We start from the raw sequence: 9,595 nt of genomic DNA, 5'->3' as shown, positions 1-9,595 counted from the left end.
GAGAAAGGAACCAAAAGCAAAGCAGCCGCATCCATTTCTACGCAGACTGACTCAGAGGAGAAAGGAACCAAAAGCACTGTCAGCGTCCCCATGCAAACCATCACTGAACCAGAACAGCCTAAACCGATTGCAGTTGCCCCCGTACAGAAGAAGAAATCAAAAAGCAAATCAGTCCGCATAGTGACTGACGAGGATGCAGCAGGACCTTCGCACCCAGCAGAAGAGGCAGAGCCAGAGATCATCACTCGGTCGCTATCCCTGGGTGAGCTGCGAGACCTGCAGAGGGAATTCACCCACCAGACGAATGAGTCTATCCTCACCTGGCTGCTCCGCATCTGGGACGCTGCAGCCAATGACACCATTCTGGACGGAAGTGAGGCCAGGCAACTGGGATCTCTGTCCCGGGATGTGGTCATTGACCAGGGGATCGGGAGAACCCAAGAAACCCTCAGCCTCTGGCGGCGACTGCTTCCAAGTGTAAGGGACAGGTACCTTTGTAAAGAAGACCTCCAGGTGCACCAAGGAAAATGGAGCACAATGGAACAAGGTATCCGGTGCCTGAGGGAATTGGCTGTGCTGGAGATCATTTTCTCAGAAGATGAGAGATTTCCTAAGAGCCCAGATGGTGTCCAGTGCACGTCACAGATGTGGTTGAGGTTCGCACGCCTTGGACCAGAGATATACTCCCGTTACCTGGCAACGCTGCAATGGAGGGAAGGCGAGGACAGGGTGGGCATCTTGGTCAACAAACTGAGGATTTACGAGGACACCGTCACAGCCCCGTTTCGCACCCATGTCTCATCCGTGGAAACAAGTCTTTTGGCTGAGCAAGTCCGGAGCTTGATTGAAGAAGGCCATCAGAAATTGAAAAAGGAACTTAAGGAAGAGATTTACCAGATCTCACCAGAACCAACAAGAGTCTCTGCCATTAGGAGCCGGCAACCCCCAACCAGGGAGAGAGGATACACCCCACGAGGTAATCTCTGGTTTTTCCTTCAGGAACATGGAGAAGACATGAGTAAGTGGGATGGAAAACCCACCTCCTCCTTAGCAGCTCGGGTACGTGAACTAAAAAGAGGGACAACTACCACAAGAAGCGCATCTAGAGTCAACATTGCTCCGGTCTCCCGCACACAGAACTCCAGACGGTACCGGAATGATAATATGACCGATCCTCTTGAAGGGACCTCAGGAACGTATTCACCGGAAGGGAGCAACATGCAACATGACCAGGAATAGAGGGGCCCTGCCTCTAGCCAGGTAGAGGAAAGGGAGAATCGGGTCTTTTGGACTGTGTGGGTCCGATGGCCTGGCACATCTGACCCACAAAGATACACGGCTTTGGTTGACACCGGTGCTCAATGTACTCTGATGCCATCAAGTTATGTGGGAGCAGAACCCATTTCTATTTCTGGGGTGACAGGAGGATCCCAGCAGCTGACTGTACTGGAAGCTGAAGTGAGTTTAACTGGGAACGAGTGGCAGAAACACCCCATCGTGACTGGCCCGGAGGCCCCGTGCATTCTCGGCATAGACTATCTCAGAAATGGATATTTCAAGGACCCAAAAGGACATTGTTGGGCTTTTGGGATAGCTGCTGTGGAGACAGAAGATATCAGACAACTGAGTACATTGCCTGGCCTCTCAGATGACCCCTCTGCCGTGGGACTGCTAAGAGTTGCAGAACAACAGGTGCCAATCGCCACAGCAACAGTGCACCGCTGGCAATACCGCACCGACAGAGACTCTGTGGTTCCCATCCATGAGATGATTCGCAAACTGGAGAGCCAAGGGGTGGTCAGCAAGGCCCATTCACCTTTCAACAGCCCTATATGGCCAGTGCGTAAGTCCAGTGGAGAATGGAGGCTGACGGTGGATTACCGTGGCCTGAATGAGGTCACGCCACCACTGAGCGCCGCTGTGCCGGACATGTTGGAACTTCAGTATGAGCTGGAGTCCAAAGCAGTGAAGTGGTATGCCACTATTGACATTGCCAATGCCTTCTTCTCCATTCCTTTGGCAGCAGAATGCAGGCCCCAGTTTGCTTTTACCTGGAAGGGTGTGCAATACACGTGGAACCGACTGCCCCAGGGGTGGAAGCACAGTCCCACCATTTGCCACGGACTGATCCAGACTGCATTGGAAAAAGGTGAGGCTCCAGAACATCTGCAATACATCGATGACATCATCGTGTGGGGAAACACAGCAAAGGAAGTGTTTGAGAAAGGAGAGAAAATCATCCAGATTCTCCTGGAAGCCGCCTTTGCCATCAAAAGGAGCAAAGTCAAGGGACCTGCCCGAGAGATCCAGTTCCTGGGAGTAAAGTGGCAAGATGGACGACGTCAGATTCCCACCGAGGTCATCAATAAGATCACTGCGATGTCTCCACCGACCAGCAAGAAGGAAACACAAGTTTTCCTAGGCACCATAGGTTTCTGGAGGATGCACATTCCCGAGTACAGCCAGATCATGAGCCCTCTCTACCTGGTTACCCTCAAGAAGAATGATTTCCACTGGGGCCCCGAACAGCAGCAAGCCTTCGCCCAGATCAAGCAGGAAATCGCTCATGCGGTAGCCCTTGGCCCAGTCAGGACAGGACCAGAGGTGAAGAATGTGCTCTACTCTGCAGCCGGGAACAATGGTCTGTCCTGGAGCCTCTGGCAGAAGGTGCCTGGTGAGACTCGTGGCTGACCACTGGGATTCTGGAGCCGAAGCTACAGAGGGTCTGAAGCCAACTACACTCCCACAGAGAAGGAAATCTTGGCAGCCTATGAAGGAGTCCAAGCTGCCTCAGAGGTAATTGGCACTGAAGCACAGTTGCTTCTGGGACCCTGACTACTGGTGCTGGGTTGGATGTTCAAGGGAAAGGTTCCTTCCACGCATCATGCCACCGACACCACATGGAGCAAGTGGATCGCCCTCATCACACAGCGTGCCCGTATTGGAAACCCGAATTGCCCTGGGATTCTAGAAATTATAACAAACTGGCCTGAAGGTGAGACTTTTGGATTATCCTCTGAAGAAGAGGAAGAGCAAGTGACTTGTGCTGAGGAAGCCCCACCATATAATGAGCTACCGGAGACTGAAAGACATTATGCCCTCTTCACTGATGGTTCCTGCCGAATTGTAGGCGCTAATCGAAAGTGGAAAGCTGCAGTATGGAGCCCCACACGACGAGTTGCACAAGCTACCGAGGGACAAGGTGGATCGAGTCAGGTTGCAGAGCTTAAAGCCGTCCAGCTGGCTTTGGATATTGCTGAATGAGAGAAGTGGCTGAGGCTCTATCTCTACACTGACTCATGGATGGTAGCTAATGCTCTGTGGGGATGGCTAGATCGCTGGAGAAAGGCCAACTGGCAGCGCAGAGGGAAGCCCATCTGGGCCGCTGAGATTTGGCAGGACATCGCCGCCCGAGTAGAGAAGCTGACCGTGAAGGTTTGACATGTGGATGCGCACGTACCCAAGAGTCGGGCTAATGAAGAGCATCACAACAACGAGCAGGTGGACCGAGCTGCCAAGGTGAAAGTATCACAGGTGGATCTGGACTGGCAGCACAAGGGAGAATTATTCCTAGCTCGTTGGGCCCATGATGCCTCTGGTCATCAGGGGAGAGATGCAACATACCGATGGGCCTGTGACCGAGGGGTGGACCTTTCCATGGACAGCATCTCACAGGTCATCCACAGTTGTGAAACCTGTGCTGCAATCAAACAGGCCAAGCGGGTGAAGCCTCTGTGGTATGGTGGACAATGGTCAAAGTACAGGTATGGTGAAGCCTGGCAAGTTGACTACATCACCCTTCCCCAAACCCACCAAGGCAAGCACTACGTGTTGACCATGGTTGAAGCAACCACTGGATGGCTGGAGACCTACCCTGTGCCTCATGCTACAGCCCGGAACACCATCCTGGGCCTGGAAAAGCAAGTCCTGTGGAGACATGGCACCCCTGATAGGATCGAGTCAGACAACGGGACTCATTTTAAGAACAGCCTCATCAACACCTGGGCCAGAGAACACGGTATCGAATGGATATATCATATTCCTTTATCATGCACCAGCTGCTGGAAAAGTTGAACGCTGCAATGGACTACTTAAAACTACCCTAAAGGCACTTGGTGGGGGGACCTTCAAAAATTGGGAAGTGAACTTAGCAAAGGCCACCTGGATGGTCAATACCCGAGGGTCCATCAATCGAGCTGGTCCTGCCGAGTCTGAACCCTTGCACACAGTGGATGGAGATAGAGTCCCTGTGGTACACCTGAGAGGTATTTTAGGAAAGACTGTTTGGATTAATCCCACCTCAGGCAAAGACAAACCCATCCGTGGGATTGTCTTTGCTCAAGGACCTGGTTGCGCTTGGTGGGTAATGCAGAAAGATGGGGAAACCTGTTGTGTACCACAAGGAGACCTAATCTTAGGTGAGAACGGTGTGTAGGTTTCACTGTGTATATATATATATATATGTATATGTGTTTTAGAGTTTAAGAAGGTATTGATTTGGGATAATGTAGATGGTAATAGAAGAAGGGGTGGATAATGTCCTGGGTTGCAGTGTATTCTATTACCATCCCCATCAGCTGTTGAAATCAGGTGGGGCAGTGTTTCCTCACCTCCTCCCCCCAGACTATCTTTCTGTTAATTGCCCATCATTGTCCTGCCGCATGACTCAGAGATAACTCCCTCCAGACTATCTTCTGTTAATGAGCCTAATCAACACTTTGCCTCATGACTCGTTACCCCATTGTGAGATGCTCCACCCAGAGGGAGGAACCAAGCATCCCATCGTGGATATAATCTGGGACTCTGACCACCAGAGACACCGGCTTCCCACTGGATTTCCAGAGGACAGGAGCTACACAGCCACCATTGGACTTTCTGAGGAAGAGCAGACTGTTTTACTACAGGATCACTGCTTCAGAGAGAGGACTGCAGCCACCATTCTACCAGACTGCTACCACCACCCTGCCTAACAGGGTGTCAGGTTGTACCTTGACTCTGTCAGTTTGACAGTGTTTTCTTTTACCTTTTTTTCCCCCCTTTTCTTTAATTTCCATTAAATTGTTATTCTGACTTGGTGCCTCCCACTGGTTTGTTTTCAAACTAGTACACTTGTCTTCCCCAAGACATTTGAATCATGACACAATTGGCCTTGCAAAAGGTAGCAGATGCCATTGCCCGGAGGCAAGCATCATGATGTGCACCTGATCTTCCATTTTCACTGATTCTTTTGAATCCTTCACTACAGCCACATGCTTTGTTATACCATAGGATGCTAATACGGCTGACCCTTTGCTTATCATTGAATGGATTTTTTTACCTGATCAGATGACAAAGACAATTGTTACTCAACATGAAATGTTTGCACAGCTTATCAGTAAGGCACATCAGAGATTGCAAATGTTGGCAGATCATAATTTTGAACAAATTTGTGTACCTATAACCACTGTTTATCTGGATTGGCTTTTGCAGACATCAGGACCTTTCCAGTCTGCACCTGCTGATTTTTCAGGTCAGATTACCCACCATTCACCACCTCATAAATTGTTAACTACTAATTTTAATATTCTTTTAAAACCTAAGCACTTGTGAGACACCTTTACAAGCTCTTACAGTATTTACTGATGGTTCTGGAAAATCTCACAAATCTGTTTTACTTTGGAAAGATGGTAAGACTGGTACATGGGCCTCTGATGTGACTGTAGTTTATGGGTTCCCATAAATTGTGGAATTAGCTGCAGTTCTTGGTGCTTTTCAAAAATGGCCCATACCTTTAAATTTGATAACAGATTCTGCTTATGTTGTAGGTATTGTTGAAAGAAATGAAGCTGCTGTTTAGAGAAAAGTTTCTAATCTAGTTGATCTTTTTCAGTGGTTGCAACAATTAATTTTCCTTTTAGACACTAGGCAACACCCTTATTTTGTTATGCATGTTCACTCTCACACAACGTTACCTGGTTTTATAGCAGAAGGAAATTGACAAGCTGATTTGCTTGCCTTTCCTGTTCAGGTACTTCCCGATCATTTTTACACAGGCTAAACTTAGCCATTCCTTTTTTCACCAGAATGCTGCAGCCCTCTGTTGCACATTTGCTTTAAAGTGCCAAAAAGCGAGAAACATCATTGCTGCTTGCCCTGATTGTCCGCATCATAATTTTGTGACGGACTCACTGGGAATTAACCGATGGGGCCTACAAAGCCTTCAGGTATGGCAAACTGATTTTGCTCACTATCCTGAATTTGGCCACCTCATATGTGTTCACTCATCCATTGACACGTCTCAGGTGCATTGTTTGCATCATGCCATGGAGGAAAAACTGCCAAAGATGTTTGCCATCATTTTTTGGCAGCTTGTGCTGGTTTGGGCAAATTTAGAAATATATCCTCTGATAGAAGGCAGGTTACAACCATCCCTCCCCCCACCAGGTTTGGGAAAGAAAAGAATTTTCCTCGAAGGAAAGTGAAAGAGATAAAAACTATTTATTTAACAAACACATGGGAAAAGGATAATAATGCTAAATAATAAAACCTCTCTCTGTGGAAGAGAAACCTGGGAAAATTTCAGAGTCCTTCTGTAGATCTCTCTTCCTCCCCTTCAGAGCTGGGATGGGGTGGTGGGCCCACCTCCAGGGCCAAGGCCTCAATGGAAAGTCCTCCCAATGTATTCTGATGTTGAAATAGTCTAGCAGAGAAGAAGGGAAAATAATGAAGTCCCAGGAAAACAAAAGTTCAACTCTCCAGAGGAAAAGGAGCTGAAAAACTGGCTGAAAGCTGGCTGGCAAGCAAGCAGTGCTTGCTCCTGCTCCTCTCTCGCCACAGCAGAACACAGAGAGGAGTCTGTATCTCTGTGTCCTTAAAACATGCAAACAAACTGCAAACTGCTTTGAAGAGTTTGCTCGTGTTTTTTTCTCTCCCCCCTCTCAGGCTCAGTTTAAAGGCATAGAAAGGCACAAAATTAATTTCTGGGCATAGGGCAGCAATATGGGATACACGTCATAAAGTCACCCCAAGACACAGCTTTTACAGCTTTAGGGATTCCCCAGCAGATTAAAACTGATAATGGTCCTGCTTACACTTCTCAACAACTTTCCTTTTTCACCTTGTGGGGGATGTCTCATATTACTGGCATCCCTCACTCACCCACAGGACAAGCAATTAGTGAATGTGCTCATTCAACACTTAAGTGTCTTTTAGCACAACAGAGAGGGGGAATGCAAGGGCGCATACCAATGGAAAGGCTACACAAGGCACTGTATGTTTTAAATGCTTTAAATTGCTATGGTGATGGCAAGGTTCCCCCTATAATAAAACGCTTTTCCACTTCTAAGGAAATGTCATTAGACATAGGGCAAAAAGCACTGATACCTTTTCCTGCTCTTAAAATCAAGAATCAAACAAGGTTAGAAGGGAAAAAGGGATTTTACCTTTGTATTTATTTTAAGGATCCTTAGGTGCACTATGTCCAGGTTGAATGCACCCCAATGCACACCGCAATGCACACCCACAATAGATCAAGTATAACATTATAGGTCTTACTAATTAGCATATCTATCAAAAATTCCCCAGTGAGAGGCCTGAGTGAGCCCCCCTCCCCGAGGACCCTTCCCCTGAATGGTTCTATCTTAGTTTACAAAATGTGTTGTGGAGAGGACCTTGGTGTCTGGGGCGTTCTGATCCCTAACTATGAAGCTTCTAAAATGTTTAGTCTCTTAGCTTGACAAACAAGTCCAAGAATGTAGGCTAAAAAGTGCTAAGAATACAGAAGTTATAAAAAAGTATAAAAGGGGTATAAAAGAAAAGGCAAAAAATCATCATGGCATCAGCACAAGTCCTTGTAAAAGACAAGACCCAGAAAGTGGAAAAATCATAGGTCCATTTCCCCTTATTACATGGGGTAGGGACTATGCTCATATTTCCACAGATACTGGTCCTTGTTGGGTTCCAGACAAGAACATTCGACCCTTCATGACCACATGAACCTACTCACACATTCTTCATAATGTCTGCTTAGGTTCACACTGAGTTACACAGGTTCTTCAGTGAGTATGTAAGACAACTATTTCTATGCCTCCCTTACCTATATTCTTTCACTTTTCTGTTTCTCTTAAAGTTCTTAGCAAGAACTCTGGGAAGGAGACAACTGGGAAAAGGCACTTTGGGTCAACTCTTTCTTTCTCTTCTGCAGAGTGTGTCTAGAAAGTGTATATCTGACCTATGATGTGGTGGGCCATTATTGTCTGTGTGACTGTTGATGGGAATGATGGGTATGTAAACTAGGAATGAGGTTTGTTCAAGACATGCTCCAACAGAATATGAGCAATAGCCTACAGATTTTGTTGCACAGCATCTGCTCAGAAAAGCTGTATCTTCCTATGTATACATAGTCTGCACTGGGGAGGAAGTAAATATAAATATAAATATAAATATAAATATAAGATCTCTCACTTCTTATACAACAGTTAATCATAACTCATTATATTTTTCAGCACACAAACTCTGTTCAACAAGGCCTTAGCAGCGAGGACAAACTTGATTAAGGTAAACCAGAAAAAGAGCTAAGGCTTCAAGGCACTCAGAGGTAAGAACTGGATCTGCTTGCATGGTCTCAGGAAGGAAGAAACAAGGTGTGCAAGAGAAATATTAAGACATGCATTTTTTTATAAACTCCATGAATGTCTGTCTTGTTCCTAAACATGGTTATGACAAGAGAGGATCCGCATGTCACATCCATTTGCCGTTAAGGCTATAGTACTTTTGAGCAGTCACTGGGAATAAACAGAACTCTGTCCAAGCAAAGTAGTCATGGATCTTGCCTCTTCCATTACATGAATTTGTAAAAACTGATGCACTGGGAAAAAGGAAAGTGATATCAACACTTCTATCTTGAAGTATAAGCAGTCAGTTTCCTTGCAATAAGCAAGCCCCACAAAAGGAACTTCGAAAAACCAACAAAACTAACAATGGAAAACCAAAACTTATTCATGCAAGTTGGAAGAATAATTTTGACATTATGTTCATTTTTTTCATTTTGAGAAAAAAGTCATAGTTACAATGACTGGACTCTACAAATTAAGTTATAAATTAAGTTAAATTAAGTTAAGGAACTTGGTTTGGTATCATAAAAGTTGAATGGCTTTGAATATTTACATTTCTTATCTCTGAAAAACGTTGCCAGTGGCAAATAAATGTTACTTTGAGTTACACTTCACAGCACACAATTATTGAAATTTTGCAGGGACCGCCATATTATTTAAAAATATGGCAGATATTTAGAAGCATGATACAACTGAAGAATTAAAACACAATGTAAATAAGTGTCTGTCCTGGGGTGACTGTATGATACTGTATTCCCCTATCGTCTGCTTATTGCCCAGAAATGGGTCCTGCAGCTTTAAGGTGGGTCCAGAAGATGGGGGAGAGATGCTGGGTGAATTCTTCAGCACAGCTCGTGTTCAAGGACTCACACTCTCCCAGGTTCTCACTGCTGCAGAGCTGAGGGAGCAGCTTCCTGCTTTTAGCCTGCCTGTTAGCTGAGGAAAGACATTTTTCTTGGGACTGTGGCAGCTGCTTCATCATCATCATCATCATCATCATCATC

This window comes from Corvus kubaryi, unplaced genomic scaffold, assembly GCF_017639235.1.
Source record: "Corvus kubaryi isolate FWS band 111438036 unplaced genomic scaffold, C.kubaryi_AGA036_p1.0 37384, whole genome shotgun sequence".
NCBI classification, from domain to species: Eukaryota; Metazoa; Chordata; class Aves; order Passeriformes; family Corvidae; genus Corvus; species Corvus kubaryi.
The sequence above is the reverse complement of the archived record's forward strand: the minus strand, read 5'-3'. Positions refer to the sequence as shown.